Source organism: Strigops habroptila, chromosome 7 (assembly GCF_004027225.2).
Source record: "Strigops habroptila isolate Jane chromosome 7, bStrHab1.2.pri, whole genome shotgun sequence".
Classification (NCBI taxonomy): Eukaryota; Metazoa; Chordata; class Aves; order Psittaciformes; family Psittacidae; genus Strigops; species Strigops habroptila.
In genome coordinates, this window is record NC_044283.2 from 28839386 (window position 1) to 28863241 (window position 23856).

Below are 23856 nucleotides of genomic sequence, written 5' to 3' on the forward strand. Positions count from 1 at the left end.
CGGTTGTTTTGCCCCACAAGACCTGCACCTGAGTTGTTTCTGAAAAGGAGCCTGGCTCCTCTGCCAGCCTCCCTGTGTCCCACCCAGCCTGGCACAGCTCACTTCTCCGTCCACTCTTGCTGAACTTACCCTGCCTGCCACTTTGACCCACAGCTTCCCAAATGCATCCCACTTTTATATGGCTCCTCCACAGATTCTCTGGCAGTGTGAACTGGTGATTCACATGCACCACCCCTATCTTAGAAAGCATTTCCTCCAGGCCATGAACAGCCAGGAAACTCACACAGGCAATTTTAGGAGCATTATTAAATCTCTGCCAGATCAGTTACCACTAGCTTTTATGCGTCTTATAGAATCACAGAATCATAGAATAGTTAGGGTTGGAAAGGACCTTAAGATCACCTAGTTCCAACCCCCCTGCCATGGGCAGGGACACCTCACACTAAACCATGTCGCCCAAGGCTCCGTCCAACCTGGCCTTGAGCACTGCCAGGGATGGAGCATTCACAACTTCCTTGAGCAACCCATTCCAGTGCTTCACCACCCTCACTGTAAAGAACTTCTTCCTTATATCCAATCTAAACTTCCCCTGTTTAAGTTTGAACCCATTAGCCCTTGTTCTACCACTACAGTCCCTAAGGAAGAGTCCCTCCCCAGCATCCTTATAGACCCCCTTCAGATACTGGAAGGCTGTTCTGAGGTCTCCACGCAGCCTTCTCTTCTGCAGGCTGAACAGCCCCAACTTTCTCAGCCTGTCTTCATACGGGAGGTGCTCCAGCCCACTTTTCCTCCTCGTGACCATCCTCTGGACTTAATCCCGAAATCCTTGCCTACTGTGGCAAATGACTCTATGAAGTCCTATGTCCATGCAAGGCTTCTACCTTAACCCATGTGACTGTGGTCTTTAGACTCCTTAGTCCAGCAAGTATAGGGCACAAAGCACTCGTGAAAATATGCCCTGACATTTCTTTTTGAAGGGCACAGTCATCTACATTCTCTGCTATTGTGGCTTTAAATGCAGATGTCTCAAAAATGTGCAGAATTTTTTCACTCTTCCTCCAAAAGTAAAAAGGCAAGTGACACGACATGTGCTGTGTGCCAGGGTTTGTTTTACAGGAGAAGATAGGGACATGTGCCAGGACAAGGTGTCACCGTTTAGCTAACTTTCCTGAATATTCAGATGAAGCTGGTGGCACATCAGCTCCCTGCTTGCTCTTGGCATCAAGCTGTCCTGCTCGGTAGCTCCATGTCTTCTGTTCGTTGGCTGTCGAGTTGTCTAAGCTCATTTGTCCCCTCAAGATGGTGTGAGCCAACTCTCACTCTTTCTTCTGTTGAGACTTAAAATCTGAAATGAGATCTTCAGAGAGGTAAAAAACCTTTTAGCTATTCTTTTTTATTAGTGTCTCCTGTTAGCATGGTGCAGTAGTTTAGCTAAAGCTTTTATACCTCCTTACTCCACCGTCTCAATGGCCATGGGGATGATGGAATGTGACCCTCATGCAGAATCTGCAATTCCTAATCTGCTTCTAGGAGATATTTACTAACCTGTCCTTAAAACCCTCCAGGATGGCATTTCCACAGCTTCCCACGTAAGTAGTGAAATATTTCACCGTATGGGTAGAAGGTAAGGAATAAAGTTTCCTTTGCTGATATTTCTTACCTTAATCACAAGGCATTTGGAAAGTAGTCTTATTTTGGTATCTTTTGTAATGATCTTTTATTTGGAATTTGTTTGCTGTTTAACTAAGCAAGGCAAAAAGTCCTCTATGAAGAAATACAGTGAAGAACCAGTGTACACATGCAGTAGCACAGTCTGCACAATCTGGAGGTGAAGGGCTTGCTGCATTTCAAACTGACTCTGAATGAGGTTCCCACCATTCCCGCGTTATCTGATCTGCTTTGGGTTTGATATCCAGACAAGTGATCAGTCTGAGACTGCTTTTGGGGGAAAAAAGTGGTATGTGACCATTGAACACATCCTGTGCTGCAGAAGTCCTTACTCAGCTGCAGGGTTGGTGATGTTGGTGATGTTGGGATGCTGGGGAAGGGGGACAAGATCTTGGCACTGGCTATGGTGTCTGCTTGTTGTCCAAAGGAGACATCTGTGGAGAGCACATGAGTCCAAGGAGCCCTGAGGCTGCAGAAATGCCTTGAAGGAACCTGTAGCTGGGGCTCACCTCTCCTCAAACTATCACTGATGTGAATCTAGAATAGCTTTGAAAGAAATTTCACTTACCTTGATATAATCCAGCTCTTAGAATACCAAATGTCCTTCTTGGTGTTAAATAGATACCTGTAATTTCACAACAAATGGTTCCTCCACAGCACTGTGTGGACTTGTTGGAAAGACATAAAGGTCTAATACCATTGGATTTTTGTCATGATAAAGAAAAGGGATGTCCACTCCACCGCAGAACAAGAAAGAAACTTCTCTTGTTCTGCAATGGAGACCCTTCTCTATTCCAGTATTTACAGCTAAATTAAGTGTATTTGAGTCACGTGAAAGCAAGTTGCTAGGCAAGATGTAACATCTACAGAGAAACAGCACACAATCCTACCCATAGGGTCAACTTCACAACGCACAAAGAACTCCCCCCTTAAAATATGTTGTTATAGTTCTGGCATTTCTGACCTTTTGCATGCATGAGTTTGCCATCCTAATCATGCCATTCAAACGTGGCAGGGTTGTGAGCATGAAAAGTAAGCCATCATTTCCAAGCACGAAGGCAATAAATTTTCTAGAGGGCCACCATCATTTTTCAGCAAACATGTCCTCTTTTTCTCCAGACTATCCCAGAATTTGTTCAGAGAAGATGGAGCTCCACACTAGAAAATAACATCCCCAAACACACTGAAATTCAACGGTCTTTCAAGCAACTGAAAACAGATACTAAAAACACAATTACTGAACAGCTCCATAAAAGCCCATGCTATAACTGTAATTTAGAGAATAAAATCAAGTCTTCAAATTACGAAGAGTGGAAAAAAATCACCTTAAAACATAAGCATTATGTTATTTGCTAATTATTGCATGTAGTTAATGCACATGGGACTCGGAAACCCAAAAATTCACTAATAAGTGAATTCACTGTTAAAGGCTGTGAAATCATAAGAGTGGTTTCAAAGCAGGAAAATAAGAAGACAACATCTGTGTCCTTTTTATCAGTCACAGAAATGTTTTAATGTTCCCACAAAAATTTCAAGTTCTCTTTTTCCAGGAATTGCAGCTCCAAGAAAAAAGTCAGGAAATTTAATCCATGTATTAGGAGGTTCACAATAAAATTGAATTTTTTCGCATTAATTATGATAGTGGATGTCTGCACTGTAGAACACTGGAGTAAATTGATTTTTAATAACCAGCTACTGATTACCTCCCCTGCCTTAGATACCCGTGTGATAGGACCATTAAAACAGCAATATCTTGCTACATTTCAACCTCACACTCTGTTGAAGCACAGGTTGCAGTCATAGATTTTCAAGAAGTGGTGCACAAAATTAAGCCTCTGGGCTGTTTGTTGTACACAAACCCCCAAAGCTAATATAATAGTTCCAAGTCAGCTTGAGAGAGGGAGCCAAGAGAGAGATGCAGTATCTTAATAAATATTTCAGTGTATGTTTTAAGTAGTATATAACTTTGCAAATAACAAATGAAATATTTTCAAAAACCTTTGAAATAGAAACCTGCAAGTACTAAGCATCGCTGTTTTCCTCATGACAACCTCCTCCTTCTCTTTCTTCTATCCTTTGCTGAGGTCACGGACGTCAAGTACAAGATCTTAACACAATATTTACATTCCTGTTCTTTAGCTCAGAAATATGGACTTGTCCAGGCACTGAGCTTCTTGTATTCCTGAGCCCCAGGCAACACCTCCATCCAAGGATCCTTTCATGTACCTCCCTGTAGAACACCCTTCTTACAGCAGCTGCATGACAGGATCCTCCAGTGGAGGTATTGGTGGAGACTTGGGAGTGATGAATGAGCTGTAAGGCACAGGTGTTTGCAGTGGGATTTTGCTAGGATGATTTAACCCGTCTGGGTGTTTTTGGGTTCTTCAGAAGAGGAAAGAAAGTAGAGAGATGCTGTCTTGGCCCAACATAAACAAGAACCGTGCTCAGGTTCATGTGTGCCACAAGACTCTGAGTGTCTATGCATGAAAGCATGAGGCGAGCACACAGAGAATTCCACTTTCGACCCCTCTGCTGCTCATGAGTCAGAAATCTGCAAGAGAGCCATGCAGAAGTGCTAAGCCCTGTCCTACATATTTCTGTAGACTTTTTTTGGTGTGTTGATGCTATTAGCTAAAAGAGCAGAAGAAATGTTAACAGGATGTTAGAAAGACTCTGCTCTACGTGGGTCTGGGCCAGTAATAGGGATAGTGAATAAGCTGTGCACTCCAGGAAAGCCACTGAGCATCTTTGATTCCTGCTTTTCCTCTTTAGAACATGCCTTACATTTGGCTATATTTATAAAACCCTGTTTTAAAAATAGATGGTTTGCTTCCTGACTGGGACACATAAATGACATTTATTGGATGTCCTGCATGTTGTACATTTGGTTTTTCTAGTCACGTTCTCATCAAGTAAATGTGTACATATAGGGTGGCAGGGTAATCACTTCCAGAAGGAGTATGCTTGTGTTTCTGAGAAGCCGTTTGTCCATGTGTCAATACATTCACTTGTGTGTGAAGAATACTTACTCATAACTAAAAGACTCTTCACAAATATATATACAAACAGAAATTGCATGAGTGCAGGTGAAAAGGATGCAAGGCTGACTGAATTATGAATCATTGGGAAAATAATTTTCCATCAATCACCCAACTCCAGCCACTCCATACTTTGAGAAGCATGAGAACAGTGAACATGGCAGCACTACAGAATTCATCCTCCTGTCACATGCTCTAACATCAGCACCCTCTGACCACCATTCTTCAGTCCCGACTTAGCAGTATCCCTGCTGCATGCCCAGGCACAAACTGTGCCTAAAATTTGAGAGGAGGGCTCAACTGTTCCTTAAGCTCGTGCTTGTACTTTTCACATTCTTTAATGCAAAATTATCCTTGTAGAATAAAAATTATCACTAACTAAAGATCTGGGAGTAGGCAGGCTCTACCCTTTGTAAAACAGAGAAAATTTGCACATTCCAACCTCATATTTCTCCTTAAAAATCTGACACATGCCAAGAAGTATAAGGATTCACAATGGATATTGTTTACCTGTTTGCACCATTTTAGAAGCAAAAGGGAATTGCGATGGATTCAGTACAATTTGAATTAAAAAGCCAGATGAAGCATCACAGACTCACAGACCTTTCAGACTGATAGCTAATCCCTGTGAAAAGGGCTATGAAATGAAACGATAGTTTCAGGGCTAGTTCCCTTTGCTTACTTAACCCAAAAGCCTTGTTAATGCCTATTAAAATGAAATCCAGTGAACAGCAGGCTCTCGTGTTTGTGGGCTGTCAAGTTAATTTTCCATATAGGTGTGCTGTCTTCCTTGCCATTGTTGGCCAAGGGTTAATTCATCCCAGGAAAAAGTGTGGCAAAATACATCACTTTAATCCCTTTCTTCTGTAAAGATGAAGCAGTAGAAAAGGAAAAGTATCAACTGGGAAAATGTTAAGATCCGGAATTTTTTATGTAAACTTGTCAGCCACTCCTGACGTCTGCAGTAATAAACACTCGACAATAAACAGTGAGGACTTTCCTTAAACCTCTGTAAGGTAACAACTTTGAGAGGGGGACAAAAATGTTCAAAGGATTTTTCTGAATGCATTTGCATTTCCAGGCTTTGTTGTGTTATCCACATAGAATGAAGCAGTTGCTCTTTCATCACTTAACCCTTCACAGGACGCTCCTCAGCACCAAAGCAGAATCCCATGCTGAGCTGGGCAGAAGCTGTCAGAAGCTGTGATATCCTGACTGGTAAAATCCTGACTTTTTGGAAGCTTTGTGCCAAAATCATGCCAGACTTTTTAACCCTGCATTTCATCCTCCTTTTATTTCTTTCACCTCTGTAGTTATTTTCTTCAACATTCCTGTATTATGTGCTGAACTAAGACTCTCCATAAACCAGTATTTCCAAAACTCCTGGCATTGCTTATCCCCTCCATAATCCTAGCATTGCACATTGCAGCCATATTCCTCCCTACTGAACCTCATCTTAGCCTCAGCCCCTGAGCAGTTCCTGTTTTCCGAGTCCACATCCTATGTGTAGAGGCAAAGGATCTCTACACCAACATTTGCTTTTTCTATTATTAAGTAAGTAAGACAGGCTGCTAATGCTTGGGCAGCTTTTGCACCAAATAAACCAAATGAATGAATGAAATGCTCAGAGGCCCAGATGTTTTCAGAATAAGATGGGGCGTTTGGTTCACACAATTGTTCTGCCTTTTTTTTTGTTTTCCTGCATGGTTCTTTCCTGTGGAGTGTAGGATATATTAACTTGCAGCCGCAGAGTACTTGAAACGCATCTACTGGATCAGCCTAGTACATCAGTGAAAGATGGCTAACAGTCTTCCTTTTCCTGTGCAGCTGTTGTTTGCAGAAAGGGATAATTTTTAAGTTGATTTATTTACCTTAGAGGGTTTTTTTTCCTTCTTCTCTTAATCAGTGAACATCAGCATGCTAATTGTTACTAGTAGCTTTGAAACAATGAATAAACCTCATTGATACAATTAGGATTTTAATAGAAAAACATCCTTGACTTGCAGGTGGAGAGCTAAAGACTTTTGTCTTCAGGAATGTTGATATCAGAGAGTTCCCAGTAAAAAAAAACAAAAAAACAACAGACAAACCAAAGGAACAAAGGTCCATATATTGAGTTAGGAAAAAAAAACCTCAAAAGCAACCAGTAAGTCCTCTTTTAATGTAAGGGACAAAATTTATATCTGGATTTCATGGATTTTGTAAATCCCTACCTGATGTAAATTATTGCTCATGCTCTCTTTAGAGTGCCCACCATGCTAGAACAGAGTGGTCTTCACCAACAAGGTCCTTTGGCTGCAGAAAGTGGGCTCAGGAATCCCCCAAGCTGTTCGATGAGGGCACAGAAACCATCAGGACAGGTACTGCTGCTGCCGTGGCCCTGAGAACCAGCTGCTGCAAAGACACCGCTGTCATTTCATACCAGATGATAAAACTTCTTTTTGTCTTCACAGGTTACGAAAACTTGACCTTGCTGAAATGCTGCCTCCATCCACGGCACAAAGCGCAGGGGCACTTCAGGAGCAGGTCAGGCACAGCCTCACATCTGGACTATATTATCCCTATTATTCCATCTGCTGATGCTTCCTATAAAGCTCCTCTATCCCATTCACTGTGGATTTTTCTCATCCTGTCTTAGTGGTGAAGGCTGCCTCTCTGTGGCAAGAGCCTGTATGAAAGGAGGTTCTGCAAAATCCCCCTGCCTGCAGCCTATGAAACGCGCAAGGACATCAGTACACTCTTGTGACAGTATTCATGAACTTGCAACGAACACTGGCAAGCACCTAAAAAGCTCCTCCTTGTGCTTTGAGGAGCTGAGGGGTTGCACATTGCCCGGTTATTAACCGTGGAGGGCTGCCCTGCATTGTGTTTGCCACAAAGACACAGAATGCAGCGGCTTCACAGGTGTGAAGAGGGATTGAGACACACATGACATTGAAAGCACACAAAAGCAAATGAGCTGGAAGCCAGAGTTCAGGCTCCGAGAAACTTTGGGAGCGAGCAGAGGAACGGCCATGGTGTGTCTGCAGGATGGAGAGGGTGGCAGGAGCCAAGCCTGCTCCAGAAATGAAGCAGCAGAGATTCCCCTGCAGGGCAAACGTTGCTCTGTAGACTAACATACAGAATGGAAATGCAAAGCCCAGACCTAGACACTTAACCTCCCATTTTGTGTAAGGGAAAAAGTGAGGTGCCTTAGAAGTGCAGCCCAAACCCAGCCATACACAGATTGGGGAGCAAAGTCCGGGAGGTGAACATTCATAGCAATTAAAGTCCCACCAAGCTTTGGGTTTTTTTGCTTTCCTAACTGCAGTCTTTTCTTGGCCTTTGCCCTGGGCCTGTCTGGAGGCTTATAATAAAACTGATAACAAGCATTTTGGCAGCCTGAGATCACAAAAAACATTGATGCTCTGGGGAGGGATAGGGACTCCTTTCTCCACTCACTGCAGCATATTTCACCAGTAGAAGATTTCAGGGCAACTAGACCAGCAAAGGGTCAACATTTAGCTATTGCAATAGAAACTCTTCCTGCCAACCAAAGCCTTTTTTTGGCTTCTAACATGCATATGTCTTACAGGGATGAGTTTGGCTGTAAACAGATTTGAACCAACTTTCTATTGAAGCATCCTTTGTGGGAAAGTGCCTAGACATCAAGATGGAAGGGCTTCTCAGGAAATATGTCCTTCCTGGCGTCTTGCTTTGTCAGTGCAGCACCACTTCTTGCCCGCTGGCCTCAGGGGCTTCTGGGGACATCAGGCTGCCATGACACATGGCTCCCAGGCAGGCGATGCTCTCTGTCTCTAGCATTTTAACTTTAATTATTAAATTACAGAGGCTGATAATTATCAAGAGGGTGAGAGAGAAGACTGAGTCAAATAAAATGTATTACTGCTTCTGCTTTTTAATGCACTTGGTTGATCATTATTGGCAAGATAGAGCAAAGAGAAGTGTTAGCTTCTCCCAGGAGCTGGTTTTCATAATATCAAAGGAGAAACTAAATGGGAAAAAGCAGTTAATTCTCTGCTAATAATGAAAGGCTGCTGCTCCATGGCCTATGAAAGGCAGGACTGTCTGCACCACAGCAGGCGCGAGGACTTGGCAAGAGCCATCGGGACCCTTTATCTGTTTTCCCCTCTCGGAAGAAGGAGAGCTGCTGTTTTTCCTTTTCCTGTTTCTTTGCTTAGAGAAATCTGTTACTTCCCCCAAGATTTACATCCTGACCTATGTAAATCTTTGAACAGCTCTCTTGAGGCTCCTCACAGAGAAACGAGGCGTCAGGAGCACAGGCTAGCATTATTTATTCATCTGGCATTTGTAACCTATCAGGCAGCTTAGGTGAGGGAAGCTGAGAATTGCTAAGGTTTTTCTGTGTTACAGTCATGCTGTGTTACTCACAATATGGGGTGATTTTCCTTAATTAAATCTCTTGCTATTGTTTAAAACAACAGCCTAAATACACTAATGCTGTCTGTCTGATTCCACTTGTTTCTTAAAACAAAATCTGGCCAGAACTGAGTATTGATTTAGGCACACTTCCTAATGTACGTCATATACAAAAAGAAGTTATGTATGTAAATATCTGCATTGTGTTCAGGCCAGTTGTGATTATATTGTAATTCTATGATCATGGACAGTTTTGTAATGTTTAAATTATTCACTGCTAGGATGTAAAAAAGTCAGGAGACGAAATAGAGGAAGATTCTAGATTTCTAGATTCAAAATATGCACACGCACACATATGTGTATGTAGCTTGTGGTCCTCAATTAATTTAGTTTACCTATAAATGGTTTGGGTTGGGTTTGTTGTTTTTGTTCTTTAAAGCAGGGTACAAATGACAGATTTCTAATTAAAAAACACAGTTCTTTTACAAAGAAGTTCTGTTGTCAGCCTGTGACCACAGAGCATGTCTACTTCAGGTCTCGTGCAGGTCCCTCCATCAACAGAAGCAGAAAGAAAAAGAAGGGGATTCTTGAGAAAGAGCAGCAAGGATTCCTGTGCCCTATGAAAGGAATGGTGAGCATCAATTAGTGATCAACTATGAAAAGTACAGCCCTATGAAGAGAAAAACTAATTACTCTTTACTGTTAATGAAGATTGTCCACATTGGTACTGCTGCTCCTGGGAACCATGCAGGTGTTTTGGGAAGCACCTAATGCTGAGCAACCCTCCTGGGGCTGGGTATGGCCACTGGGCAGAGCCTTCCTCATTCTGTCGCCAGACTCATGTCCCTCCATTGAGGTTGCAGGTGCTGTTATCCAAGTGCTATCTGCCTTTCCTTTCCCCACCCCTGCGCATCTCCTCCTGCAGTGAAGCCTAGGGAGCTGGGGAATATAGCCCTAGCCCACCATGAACCTCACAAGGCTGGCACTACAATTCAGAGTGGGCTTTGCTTTGTGGAGATGTGATAATTTGTCACTCTGCACTAGCTCTGAACTGAAGGCGTGCCATGAGCACTGCTGGAGGAATATGTTTTCCCAGTTATAAATAATTGAATTCTAATGTTCAGGCAAGTCCTTTAGTTTCCTCTGTTTAAGCTCTCTGGGAGTTTTGTTGTTATTCTCAGGCTCTCTGATTCCTATTTCTGTCAACGAGTAGTGGAGAAATTGGCTCTTTCTGAAAAGCTTTTGGCACTGTGTTGGTTGTTACTAATAGCATCTTCTTTATTATTCTTGTAACAGTTGTACCTGGTCACTTTGAGGAGGGACTGCGTTCATCTTGCCTAACATTAGACATCAACCACAGTGGCAGCTGCCTGTTTCTGAACTTGGTGCTTAGGTGCCCATCCTACCATAAGAGATTTCCTCAATTGAGGTCTTGTAATCCACCTGACCAAATCTAGTTGACTACTTTAGGCAAGAGTAATTGCTGTCTGTATTTCGTTAACTCTGCTGAATCTAAAGGGTGCTTAGTTACCAAGCTGGAATGTAGATGTACCTCAGAGCACCTAAAGTCAGGTAGGAGTCATATCTCTCTTACTACTCTGTTGTGTATAACACAGCACACACATCAGAGCTTCTAGTCTTCCATATTTACTGAAGTTTAAATGCTTGAGAGTTTCTCGTTTGCTTAAAAATGCTGAAGGGCAGTGTAAAACTCACCCAGCAACTTAAGCTTGCAGTGTAAGAGAAGCAGTGGCAGTCCCTCACACTAGTTCCCCAGTTTTGGCAGTTCTGCAGTGCGGCTCGGTTCTACTGGATTCTATTGTGTTATTCTAGATCTCCAGAATATGCTACAGTATGTGGGAAAGCTGTGAGAGACTCCTGGGGCTTGTGTTTATCTACTTGCTGCAGAGTGGCAGCTGAAAGGCTCCAGAGGAATGGCAGTGAAATGTGCCGCCAATAATTCTTTATTAATTCAGAAAGACTCAGGCTCTAGTTAGACACGCTTATTCAGAAACAATCACTTCATTCCAGCGTCCTGGGAGCAGGGAGCACTCGCTGCATGGGGCAATATTGCAGTAATTCTCTTGTATTAGCTGTTGACATCATTTGAAAGACAAAAGATGTTGTTGCTCATGTGCTGGGCTTATTACTAAAAATGAGCAGTGATCTGCTACCATATCCTCTCTCCTGCTATCTACCCTGTACTCCATGGAGAACAAGGGCACAAGACTATAGCCTGAATAGTCCAGTCATTGTTTCCTTTTCATGGGAAAAAAGACTTGTTCTAATGGTTATGGACATCTCGGGTGACCTAACCAGACTTCCTTGCATCGCATGGCCATAACCCAACCTTCAGGTGCAGAGAAAAGAGAACAATGCCCTACCTCAGTGTGAGATGCTGTCCTAGCTACACCAGCTCATGTCTCTGCACAGAGGTGTGTGATGTTGGTACTGAAAACTGTGCCTTGGTGTGAAAAGAGGAAGAGAGCTGACTCGCTGCAGCTGGTGGGTCTGTAAGGAGCTCAAATGGACCAAACAGATTTTACTTGTAAACCAGATGTGATTCCCGGGAAACTCTGGCACCCACTGTGGTGAGACCAGGCTCTTAATGCCTGGTAGTGACAGCAGACAGGTCAAACACACCCTGCCACTTTGCAAAGATAGGAAGGATGAAAGGCAGAGAGGGTTTTGGGACTGGCCAGCAATGGGTCCACCAAGGCAAGAAAATGTAGAAATGTCAGAAGGTAGATTTTGCGTCGATAAATCACATTTCCCCTCAGGAATGTCACAGCAGCAAGGATGGGAAAGAATAAGTGGGAAAACACATTGGATTTAGTTATATTCTTGTAATAATCTATACACTCATCTGGGAATAGCAAGCAGCTCTTCATTAGGGTCTCACAGGTAATAGCCTGTGGTTTAACCTTGTTTTCTGGTGTTAAACTTTGCTTTCTGATCTTTCTTCAGCAGCTGCTTAACATTAGGTGAAGGAAAAAGCATGGCAGGATATAACAGTACCTTTTCTACCTCACTCCAGCCTGAAACGTCAGGAATCCACAAAAAACCCCACAAACAAACAAACTCCCCAAAAAAACCCCAACAGAAACAAACAAACAAACAAACCCCCAAAAACCCGAAACAAAAAGCAAAAAACAAACCCAAAAAACTCTAAGGCAGAGACTTCTTATGTCCCAATAACTCAGTAAAACTGCAGCCTCTAAAGAAAGGCCTGGAGCTAATGGAGACTTTCACCAGGTAATAACTGACACAGCTTTATATTATCAAGGTCATTGGCACCTCTCTGGTACCTCTTTTCTCTCAAGGAGTGACGGGTCCCACTGAGGGAGGGAGGCCTCCAGTGGACAGATGTGTAAAGCACCACTGTATGTTCTGCTAACGTATTCTGTCTGTGAGGCAGCTGTCTGTCTGAAAGCGCATCCATTCCCAAGGTACTTTTTGTCCTAAAAGCTATTGTGAGGCAAAGGTTTTTAAAAACACTTTTTATTTTAAGGTGAGGCAAATGGGTGATTTCTTTTTTTCCTAAAATAGTGATCTCTGGTTAATAAAATTGCTGATTGCTGGGTAGCTGATACAAACAAAAGCTAAGACAAATCTAAGATATTTTATTTAGCCAAATTATGACTTTCTATAGAATAACCAAGGAGGAAGCAGACATCTTATTTACATCATTGTAGAGGGTGCAGCATCTTTCACTCACCAGCAACATTAACAGTAGTGCATATTCCTATGAGTAGGAGCTCCCCTTTCCAGTGCCACCTTCTGCTTCATATTCCTCCTTGCCTCCTGGGACACCCATTTTCTGCCCAGAAGATGGACAGTGAAGCCCCAAGAGGCAGCAGCCACTGCTGTGCTGTGCCTGGGTCTGCAACGTGCGCACATTTATTTATTGTCTGCCCAGTACCTATTTATTTCCCAGCTGGTGGACCAAACTGTGCCAAGATTGGCTCGCTTCATTTGATGACTTGTCTCTCCATGGAGATGGGTCTCTTTCCTCCACCTAGGCACTGATTTTTATGGAACACACAGGTGTTTCATATCCTGGAGACTGCTAGCCTTCCACCAAACCTGGTCAGCAGGTTCAGAAGCTGTTAGTGGAAGAGAGACAGTGTAATCACACATACTTTGTTTCTTAGGAAACCAGCCTAAAAGTAAATCATCTCAGTGGAAATCTGAGGTTACCCATCTTCTGCCAGATTACTTTCAATATCCTACTGGACTTCTTATATTTCCAGAAGCCTAAATAGAGACATGGGTGATAAATGCCATTGTTTATCTAACATGGATATTTGTATGTGTAAGCAACTGCATCCCTCCTATCATCAGACCATTTCAGCTCTGTATTTATGTTTGCCTCTATTCTGGGCTGGCTACTTGTCTGTCATTTATTTATTCATCACTTCCAAAGTGGATCACTGAAACCTGCTCTAGATGGGGTTGGGTATAAAAGGCATTCCTTTGAGGCCCTGTCTTATTTAAGGTAGAGCTGCCTATCTTTTGCAGGTCAAATTAGATAACATATATCACCACAAATACAAATGAAATGCATCACCGGTAGGTGAATGTCACACAGGCGAGCCTAGTTTTGAAATAGGGAAGCTTTCTAGCTCCAAACTTCTCATTCTTTTTTAATCGCTGATTAATAGACCCAGAACTGACAACTAAATGAACCCTTTCTATTGCCTGAAACAAGTACTTTAGTCACAAAATAAAACTGCACCTACATTTAGCTAACCCGTTCTCCAGCTAGTCTGTCAAATGACACAGTTTTATTCCATGTCTAGAACAATTAAACATTATGTTGTAAAGAGAGAACTGAAACATTCAGTGAGAAATGTGCATTTATTACGTGTTAGATATATTACTCCCTTTTACTCAGACAGCCACCAGTGTTCATGAGCTACCTGGAACTGCTCATAATATTTCCCATTTGACCCTCTAGTCCTGTTTTCCTGAGCATCCTGCACTCAGACCTCTCTTTACTTGCTATGTTCTGGGGCTTCTGTAGTCCTTCAGTTTCTACCCGACCTTAGGAGACCACCCAAGTTCAGCACCAGCTATACCACCTGTAAGACACGGGCAGCCCTTGTGTCGCCCTGATGCTGCATTAGCGAAGCATGGCAAAGGAGTCCTTCAAGCACCACTGGTCAGGAGGGACTGTAAGATTTACACTTGCTTTGTATAGAATAGAAGCAGTGGAGGAGGTGCATCCATCAGCAGGCAAATGTTACGACAAGGACAACACTGGTCAAATGTCTGGTTTTTCCAAGGCAAGACAAAAAGATGCCACCTAAATTTGCAGACTGAAGCTAAACTTGAGAGAAAACTGCCCTAGTGAAAGTGGTGGAAAGGCTGGCCAGAGAGAAAATGAAGTTCCTGGCTTTGGAATAGGGATGTTCTGGATGTTTTTAGGGGTAAGATAGACCAAGATCTATTAGGGCTAGCCTAGGTATAATTGACCCATTAGGTATTTCAGAGGATTCAATAAAAGCATCTTTGCTTTGCTCTATCCCTATATTTCTCTGGTTTTTGTTTCTTCAGCTTTTCTATCCTAAGGAAGAAGCAAATACACTAAGTTGGACCTACCATTATTTGTGTACAGGTATAGGGCAATCCTTTTATGCCCGATGACTTCTAAAGACTGAGAAGAAAAGGAAAAGAAGTTCATGCAGAGAACAAAAAGGAGCCTGCGAAACAGGGATAAAATTTTTAAAGGATGGAATGGAGAAACGTTTGAGGAATTAAGAGTAAATGGAAAGAAATTGTCTGCGGGAACCCTGTCCCTCCGACACTAGATGGCTCTGCAACCCCGAGGAAAGCTTGCTTTGCTGGACATCCTTTTCATTGGGGGACAAAAAAGTAGCAAAGGGACGCACTGGTGATGAGAATGCTTCCAGTCTAAGTGTATTAAAGAGGAGCAACACCGCAGCTGCAGATCTTCTCTTCTAGGTTAAGGAGTTAAATTATGCTAATGTATTTTGATTACATATGCTTCGTGCTTCATAACAGCTGCTAAAATATTTTATTAAAGGTCATTTGATGTAGTGCATAAAAATATATATATTGCTATATATGCAATATAAACTTGGACTAGTTAAAATGCATGAAAAAATAAGTTTTAACTAATGACTTCATATGCCAGTGACAATTTGATCATTAAGTATTGTCAGTTTCCATTATGTCCCCTCTCCACCCCCCAACCCCCCCCCAAATGTGATCCACTTATCCTGCTTAGTTTTAACAGAATTGAGGTGCCACTCCAGCCAGTGAGTCAGCTTCACCAGGGACCTCTGTGCAAATGCACGTAGCATGGGGAATAAACAGGAGGTAGAGACATGAGCACCCCTGCAGGGCTATGATCTTATTGGCATTATGGAGGTGTCATGGGATGGTTCCTATGATTGGCATGTTGGAATGGAAGGATACAGGCTCTTCGGGAAGGACAGGCAGGGGAGATGAGGAGGGGGTCTCACCCTCTATGTCAATGACCAGACGAAGTGCATGGAGCTCTGCCTGGGGATGGTCGTGGAGCTGACTGAGAGTGGGTCGGGATGCAAGGGAGGGCAGGGACAAGGGATATTACAGTGGGGTCTGTTACAGGCTATCCAACCAGGAAGACTGAGCAGATAAGGCCCTTTGCAGACAGACAGGAGCAACCTCATGTTCAAAGCCCTGGTCCTCATGGGGGACTTCAACCACCCCAATAACTATTGGAAGACAACACAGCAGGGGTGATTGGTGACAACCATCATGGCTTCACCAAATCATGCCTTACAAATCTGGTCTGTGATGGAGTTACAGTGTTGGTGGGTAAGAGTGACTGGCATCATCTACCTGGACTCATGCAAAACATTTGATATTGTCCTACATGACATCGTTGTCTCTAAACTGGAGAGGCATGGATTTGACGGATGGGCCACTTAGTGGATAAGGAATTGGCTGGATGGCCTCACTCAAAGAATTGTGGTCAACAGCACGATGTCCGAGTGTCATTCCTCAGGGATCAGAATTGGGGCTGGTGCTGTTTGACATCTTTGTCAGCGACACGGACAGTGGGATTGAGTGTGCCCTCAGCAAGTTTGCTGGTGACACCAAGCTGTGTAGTGTTGTTGACATGCTGAAGGGAAGGGATGCCATCCAGAGGGACCTTGACATGCTTGAGAGGTGGCGAATGCCAACCTCATGAAGTTCAACAATGTGAAGTGCAAGGTCCTACACCTGGGTTGGGGCAATCCCTACAGGTTGGCTGAAGATTGGGTTGAGAGCAGCTCTGTGAAGATCTTGGGGGTGTTGTTTGACAAGAAGCTCAAGATGAGCCAGCACTGTGCATTTGCAGCCCAGAAAACCAACCATATGCTTGGCTGCATCCAAAGGAGTGTGGCCAGCAGGTCAAGGAAGGAGATTCTCCCCCTCTACTCTGCTCTCATGAGACCCCACCTGGAGTACTGTGTTCAGCACTGGGGGCCTCAATATAAGAAGGACATGGACCTGCTTGAGTGAGTCCAGAGGAGGCCACGAAGATGATCAGAGGGCTGGAGCACCTCTGCTATGAAGACCTGCTGAAAGAATTGGGGTTGTTCAGCTTTGGGAAGAGAAGGTTTCAGGGAAACCTTAGAACAGCATTCCAGTGCCTAAAGTGGGCCTACAAGAAAAGCTGGAGAGGGACTTTTTACAAGGATATGTAGGTATAAGATAAGGGAATGGCTTTAAACTGAAAAAGGGTAGATTTAGATTAGATATTAGGAAGAAGTTCCTCACTATGAGGGTGGTGAGACACTGGAACAGCTTGCCCAGAGAAGTTGTGGCTGCCCCATCCCTGTCAGTGTTCAAGGCCAGGTTGGACAGGCTTGCAGCTTCCACTTGGTCTAGTGGATGGTGTCCCTGCCAGTGGCAGGGGAGTTGGAACTAGATGATCTCTAAGGTCCCTTCCAACCCAAACCACTCTGTGATTCTGTGATTTACATTGTGACTTACAAATCAAAGTTTTCTCATTGGACTCCTTAGACATCTGGTAGAGAGAGAAACATTTTTTCAGATTGTGAAGTTGAAAATCTCTATGCTTACCATATCCAGGTAGAGTTTCTCCTAGTTTTGTGCCTATTACCTGTTGCATTCTTCAATAAAGCCTTGGCTCTAGTGATCACGAGATGGTTGAGTTTGAGATCCTCAGGACTGTGAGAAGAGCATGCAGCAAGCTCACTGCCCTGGACTTCAAGAAAGCAGACTTTGGCCTCTTCAGGAACCTCCTTAATAAGGTTTCATGGGATACAGTCCTAGAGGGCAGGGGGGCCCAAGACTGCTGGTCGATATTCAAGGATCACCTGCTACGTGCTCAAGAGTGTTGCATCCCGACTAGAAGAAAGTGCAGCAGGAGGGCCAGGAGACCTCCATGGATGGACAAGGAGCTGCTGAGGAAACTTAGAGGGAAAAAAGAAGCATCTAGAAGGTGGAAGTGAGGACAAGCGGCCTGGGAAGAATATAGGAGCATTGTCTGGGAAGCTAGGGACCAGGTTAGGAAAGCTAAGGCCCAGCTGGAATTAAGTTTGGCAAGGGATGTAAAAGATAACAGGAAAGGATTCTATAGATACGTAGCAACTAAAAGACAGACTAGGGACAATGTGGGCCCTCTCTGGAGGCTATCAGGAGAACTGGCTACCATGGATTTGGAGAAGGCTGAGGTTCTTAATGACTTCTTTGCCTCCATCTTCACCAGCAAATGCTCTGACCACACCACGAATGTCTTGGAAAGCAAATGCAGGGACTGTGAAAATGAAGACCTTAGGCCCACTGTAGGAGAGGATCAGGTTCGAGACCATCTTAAGAACCTGAAAGTGCACAAGTCCATGGAACCTGATGAAATCCATCCACAGGTCCTGAAGGAGCTGGCGAATGAAGTTGCTAAACCACTGTCCATCATATTCGAAAAATCCTGGCAGTCAGGTGAACTTCCCGATGACCGGAAGAAGGGTAATATAACCCCCATTTTCAAGAAGGGAAATACAGAAGACCCAGGGAACTACAGACCAGTCAGTCTCACCTCTGTGCCTGGCAAAATCTTGGAACAGTTTCTCCTGGAAAACATGCTAAGGCACATGAAAAACAACGAGGTGGTTGGTGACAGCCAACATGGCTTCACTAAGGGGAGATCCTGCCTGACCAATTTGGTGGCCTTCTATGATGGACCCATGGAACTGATGGACAGCGGCAGAGCAGTTGATGTCATCTGCCTGGACTTGTGCAAAGCGTTCGGCACTGTCCCGCATGACATCCTTGTCTCTCAATTGGAGAGACATCAATTTGATAGATGGACCACTCGGTGGATAAAAAACTGGCTCGATGGCCGCACGCAAAGAGTTGTGGTAAATGGCTCGATGTCCAGTTGGAAACCTGTAACGAGTGGTGTCCCTCAGGGATCGGTGTTGGGACCGGTCCTGTTCAACATCTTTGTCGGCGACATGGACACTGGGATTGACTCCACCCTCAGCAAGTTTGCAGACGACACCAAGCTGTGTGGTTCGGTCGATACGCTGGAGGGAAGGGATGCCATTCAAAGGGACCTTGACACGCTTGTGAGGTGGGCTGATGCCAACCTTATGCAGTTTAACCAAGCCAAGTGTAAGGTCCTACACCTGGGTTGGGGCAATCCCAGGCACTGCTACAGATTGGGTGGAGAAGGGATTCAGAGCAGCCCTGCAGAGAAGGACTTGGGGGTGTTGGTTGATGAGAAGCTTAACATGAGCCAGCAGTGTGCGCTTGCAGCCCAGAAAGCCAACCGTATCCTGGGCTGCATCAAAAGAAGCACGACCAGCAGGTCAAAGGAGGTGATCCTGCCCCTCTACTCTGCTCTTGTGAGACCTCACTTGGAGTACTGCGTACAGTTCTGGTGTCCTCAACATAAAAAGGACATGGAGCTGTTGGAGCAAGTCCAGAGGAGGGCCACGAGGATGATAAGAGGGCTGGAGCACCTCCCATATGAAGACAGGCTGAGAAAGTTGGGGCTGTTCAGCCTGGAGAAGAGAAGGCTGCGTGGAGACCTCATAGCAGCCTTCCAGTATCTGAAGGGGGTCTATAAGGATGCTGGGGAGGGACTCTTCCTTAGGGACTGTAGTGGTAGAACAAGGGCTAATGGGTTCAAACTTAAACAGGGGAAGATTAGGTTAGATATAAGGAAGAAGTTCTTTATAGTGAGGGTGGTGAAGCACTGGAATGGGTTGCCCAGGGAGGTTGTGGATGCTCCATCCCTGGCAGTGTTCAAGGCCAGGTTGGACAGAGCCTTGGACCACATGGTTTAGGGCAAGGTGTCCCTGCCCATGGCAGGGGGGTTGGAACTAGGTGATCTTAAGGTCCTTTCCAACCCTTACTATTCTATGATTCTATGATTCTATGATGGTATAATTAAAACAAGTTTTGATGTCATGTATCAGAGTGAAGAAACGTGTAACAAAAGTCCAGGAGAAATTTGAGTGAAGAAGGGGTTTCTGAGAGGGCAAAAGGCGCTGGAGGCTGCACAGAGCTAGGCAGGACATCAGTGTGTGCAATGTACAAGACTGTTATGACTCTTCTGGAGTTTCCTTCCTATATATGGGTGTGCACATTTGAGTATATGAGTGTTCAACATCATATACATGGATTTGACCACATCAGAGATTGAACTTCATTTAGTTCCTTCTCTTCATGTCAGACGACTTCCCCTTTAATCGCTGTTTGCTTACATTCGCCACCTTCTATCCACCTTCCATCTCCTCTTTTTGCATTACCAATAGGGAAATCCCTGATGAGAGCACCAGACCCAAATGTGCCTATAGTGCATGCTCTGCTGGGAGATGAGATGTGAACTAATAACCTCCACTTTGTTGTTATTCAAAGACTACATCAGTTAGTAAATATCCATTGTTTTCCTCTTAAAATCCCAACTACAGTCTTATATACAGCACTAAATACTTCTTTCTGGGCCAGGCAAGGTTTCCATATTTCAAGAAATAATATTTAGTTTTACATATCTTGGAATGTTTCAGTTAGCTTCTTGAGCTCTTCTGCCACACTGCACTTTTGTGATTACAGCAACAAGCCCCAATCTTGATGCTATGGAGGAAAAATGTGAAGCAGCTGATGAAGAATTATTGGTCTCATTAATTAAAAAAGAACATATTCTTTTGTATATGTTCTAATGCTAGAGCACAGAAGCAGAATTGGATCCCACAGCACTGTTCAAAATAGAAGTGAGACACAATCCGTACATCTAAAAGCTTTACGCCAACATGTTTCCCTGTCAATCAGCATTATCAGGTTGAAGCTAGTGCCTTTTTTCCACATGCTGAAAACAACCTAACAGATCAGATGAAGAAAAGACCTTGCTTTACTACCTCAGATTCAGATGGTTCAGTACCTAAGGATACCATAGGAATTATTGTGCACAAAAATTAATCCTGATCTGTAGCAGCCACAGATCACATATTAACACAGAGGTTTAATATGAAGGCATAAGCAATGGAGATGCAGCACAGGACCATTTTTCTCTGTGTAAAGCAGAGGTAATGGAGGCAACATACAGGTCTGTGATCACATTTTAAGAAGAACATTGCAATTCAGGGGAAAGTGCAGAAGAGGGCTGCAGTGAAAGAAGGAAAACAGAAAAATGAAAGGTGGTTTGATTATGGTGAATTTACCTTCACAGGGAGAAAAATCTAGGGCCCAGAGGTGTGGCAAGAACTGGCAGCTGGAAGCCAAAGCCATACATGTCTGATTACAGCATTTGATCAAGGGTAATTAACAGTGAGGGCAGGCTGCTGGTAAGTGGTGAGCTCTCCACCTCCTGCTGACTTCAGATGAGCACTGGAGCCCTTCTGGGAACTGCCGAGGCAGGAGCACCCTTGGGAGAAGAAATGGCCACACAGGAAGAGTGGAGGTGGACATCGTGCATGACAGATCCCTGCTAGCCTGGGTTGTGTCAAGGGATGCCATGGGTGAGAGAGAACATTGCAGCAGCACCCAGAGGCCCGCACAACACATTGCACCTGCATGGATTCTCGCATTGGCCATACCCCATGCAAATAGTACTCAGTGAGACCTGAGGTTCTCATACATGTACCAAATCATTATAGCGTAGTACTGATCCTCTCTAGCTCACTAGTAGAGCCAGGCTCGTTACAAAGGAGTCATTAAGGTCCTTGAGGTATCATAGCATCCAGCAGAGTAGCCAGGAGCGCCAGCTAGATACAGGTTACAGTCATGTTGCCATATCTGTCTAAGAACCCGAGCTAGTTTGTGTGATGGGTGGGTTTGCCATGTCCACCCAGGCTGCACAGCACACAGCGCTTCTGACTCTGTATGACAGAGGAGCATGCAGTCAGGTGGGGAAGGGACACTATCCCTTATCCTAGATCAGCAACCAAACCTGCATACTCCCCACTCTTGCTGCCATGCTTGTGTCTGAAACATGGCCAAAATATCTTCATTTAAAATTTTCGTTTGAATCAGTAACAGCTGTTACTTACTGGGTTTTCTCACCTTATTTTAAATAACAGACTCTTCAGCAACTCTGCATTTGAGAACTGATCCAGCTGCAGCCCCAACTGAAGGCCAAATGGTTATGACAAACCTCATTCTGTGGTGTGATTTGAAGGAAAAGAAACACAGCAAGCTTGGTCTGAATTGGGCTGTTCAAATAAAGCTGCATGAACTTTCACACTTTATACTGTTTGTTATGATGTTTTCAAAATGAAGCACAGATGTTTTATGTTGTTGGGTTTTTTTATCCCCTGGTTGAGTCACCTATTATCCAGATCTGGGCAGCTCAAAAAGGAGTCACAATGAAGAAGCATCCAAAAGAAAGTCAATATTTTATTTGATTTAGAGATAATCCTCTGCACATACCTAAAAAGATAATGAAATAAACACAATCGCTACTAACGACATGGTGTGACATGCTGGGAAGTAACTGATCCTATCCAAACTGCTTGTGTTACCCATCACCTAAATTGAATCAAGGAGGATGAGTTAGGGTTGAATTTTGCCCAGAGATTGCAGCTTTTCTTTAAATGTTCTGCTCTGATTACAATGTAGGAGTAGAGAAGAACGAAAAGTTTCTGAGACAACCTTTGATCTTAACTATAGATCTTCAGCCTTCTTGAGCAAGTGGGACCCCATAAAGCAAATCAAACTGCAAACATTATGTAAACTGTCAATGTGATAGCAAATGGCAAGAGACGTGCTCTGACAAATGCCAAGTATCACAGCAAGGCATGGAGAAATCCCTTACTTTCTATTGGAACAGAATAGTCAGATATTCTCTGACAAAACATGCCAACATGTTACTGCAGCATCCTTTGGGGATGTGACTGATGTGCAGAAAGAAAATTCTCTGGCAAGAGTTAATCTCATTCAGCAGTCCACCGAGTCCTTCCTAGAAAGGATAATGGAGATCTAGCTATAGTGCGCTGTTTGAGAGTAGTATATGTCAACCCTTTTGAACAAAAGTTCCCATCCAAACACATCCCCAGCCTTCTTACTGCGTGCTTCGTTTGTTTTTTGTTTTCAAGAAGTTGTGTAATAATACATCCAGAGCCCCAGAATACATGTTATAGTTTTAACAGAGCATTGTCCTTGGAAAGTTTTCAAAGTGTTTCTGTATACTTGCAGTATCTGTACTTAGCACACTCAAAGCCAGAGTGATTCATTTCCTGACCAGTGGCCATTTGTTGTTTCATACTTTTTTCTTTGGCTGCACCTTTACAAATATAATGGCAAAATCACTACATGCAGATAATGAAAGTGAAGGAATTAAAAATTAATGCATACAGCACAGAATGTCAGCAACAGAAACGTGCTTGCACAGCGTGGTTTTCTCTATTAAATAGACGTGGACAGTGCCTACACCTTTGGAATTAGGGGTCAGTTATTTGGAATCAGCTAGAGACATGGGTTACTTCTACAGTGCAAGTTCCTGAGCAGTGAAAAGAAAAAAGTTCATATTATTGCTTAATAATTGATATTTCAGTGTATTTTGTTTTGGAGTAAATCTGTGCTACTCATTAATGCTTTGAATATTTAGCCATCAGTGGTTTCTTGTTTAAAAGTGCAGTCTCTCCAGATATAGTCAGATGCTACACAGGTAGGTGAGGTCTGGGGAACAGAGCATTGCTTGTGACATCTGGGTCTTACCAAACCCAGAATCTGTCAAGCCCAGGTCCATGACAGCAAAGTACACCTTATTGTATGTTGGGTAGCTTCTCTAAATTTGGTCTATTTTTACTGAAGAAAACCATAAAGTAGCCATCAAACTCTTCTAAGTAGTCAGGTCAAAGCACCTACTAGCAAAACGAGACCCCACAGAATGCTTTAACCAAAGCACTCATCTATCTCTATGGCTCACCTCATATGTTTTTTGTCCTAGGAACTCACCTAGCAATGCCAGGGGGCAGGCATTATTGCTTCTTTGAACTGGTACGGTGAGAAAAGCAGCAGAAAGGCAAGAAGTACTAATAATAAAGATACAGGAGCACTAGGCACTCCATTATCACTGCCCTCAGAAGCAGAAGCTGACTGGAGGATTCCTATGTTTGAGGAAGGACTTCTGGGTAAAAGATCTAATCTCTTTCTTATTTGAATTCAGTAAAATTCAGGAAAAAGGGGCAATGCTTTTCTTGAGAGAAACAAAGATTATATCTGATGCCTGACTGCATCCCCTAGTTTTCTCTTCCTGGGCAGCCCTGAGCTTCAGCTTGTATTAGCTAGTGTCAAGAACTGTGACTGG

General features: G+C 43.7%; 1 long non-coding RNA gene across 1 annotated transcript; it reads left to right on the forward strand.

Annotated features, from left to right (window-relative positions):
• The first annotated feature begins 6837 nt into the window (after positions 1-6837).
• On the forward strand, positions 6838-9730 carry LOC115610437. The gene is made up of 3 exons (XR_003992225.1): positions 6838-7066; positions 7160-7232; positions 9621-9730. It is a non-coding gene; the product is annotated as an uncharacterized LOC115610437 (long non-coding RNA).
• Positions 9731-23856: the final 14126 nt, after the last annotated feature.